Genomic DNA, 1,063 nt, shown 5'->3' with positions numbered 1-1,063 from the left:
GAGTGCCACAAGCAATCGCGCAGGCCCTCCGGCGCGAAGGGTGGTGGCAGGACGACGGGGAATGATGAAGGGATATGCCGTCGAGGAGGAACCGTCTTGGGTTGGTCTTGGGCCTGCTCGAGAGCAGGGATGTCTAAGGCTTTCTCCCCTTTCTCCTGCGGGAACCAGGCGTTTGGGGAGAGTGCTACCGCCGGTGAGTCCCCCGACCTGTCGACAAACATATGCCCATCAGGGTTTAAACGAGGGTTCTCCAGGAGAGCACCTAATGCGTCCAGAGTGTTAGAGGTGGAAATCCTGGAGGGCGTGGAGGCCGGGGCGGAGAGGGGTCGAATCTTATATAGAACCTTAGCCCCCTCCGCGTCGTTGGCCCACTTTAGGATAACGTCATCTCTCCTCCTCCAGCCCTCCAGTAGCGAGTAGTCGGGAGACCAGGCCACTAGCTTGTGATCTTCTCCAAACGAGTACTCCCAGGACCGGGGAAGGTCACACCATGAGAAGGGGTGAACTCAAGAGTCCGTCATGGTAGGAGGATAAGGTAAAGAAGAACTGTAGTGGTCCTCCACCCCGTCCAACCCGACGGACGTCTGATTGGGGGGTTCCTCCTGAGAGGGGCCTTCTAGTCCTATACCTGTCGCCGGCACGGAGGGGCGGAGGGAAGGACCAGGAGGGAGAGTGGGAGGGGGGGCTAGAGCCGTAGGTTCAATAGGAGGTTGCTCTGGAGAGGGGTGCGTTATGATTTGCGCGGTCTGAAAGGCCGGATAATGTGATAGGGCCGATTCAAGGACGGGGCCTATCAGGGACGGAAGGAGGGCAGCCACTTGGGCAGCCAGAGTTCCCTCTCCCCTCGTTTCGTCCCCCGGCTCCCTGCCCTTGTGGGATTTACGGCGAGGAAAAGGAGAGCGAGGAAGGGAGGGTGAGTTGGGGGGAGAGGCTGTGGAGGGTGGGGACAAGCTGAGCGTCCTGGACCTCGGTGAGGCAGACCTCTTTTTCGAGCGAGATTTCCTGCCGGGTTCACGTGAGTGAACTAGGGAGGAAGACGAGTTCGTGGGGGTGCTTGACAAAG

General features: G+C 59.6%; 1 protein-coding gene across 1 annotated transcript in view; it reads right to left on the bottom strand.

The window, feature by feature from the left end:
- Positions 1–884: 884 nt before the first annotated feature.
- The window catches only part of LOC143024368 (uncharacterized), an 837-nt gene continuing 658 nt past the window's right edge, over positions 885–1,063 (bottom strand). Inside the window, exon 2 of the mRNA XM_076183163.1 lies at positions 885–1,063. This exon is cut by the window's right edge and continues 479 nt beyond it. The gene's annotated coding sequence lies outside the window, so the exon portion shown is untranslated.

This window comes from Oratosquilla oratoria, chromosome 4 (genome assembly GCF_046742065.1).
Source record: "Oratosquilla oratoria isolate Oo_2021 chromosome 4, ASM4674206v1, whole genome shotgun sequence".
NCBI lineage: Eukaryota > Metazoa > Arthropoda > Malacostraca > Stomatopoda > Squillidae > Oratosquilla > Oratosquilla oratoria.
Note: the sequence above shows the minus strand (reverse complement) of the source record. Positions and strands in the feature narration are given on the sequence as shown.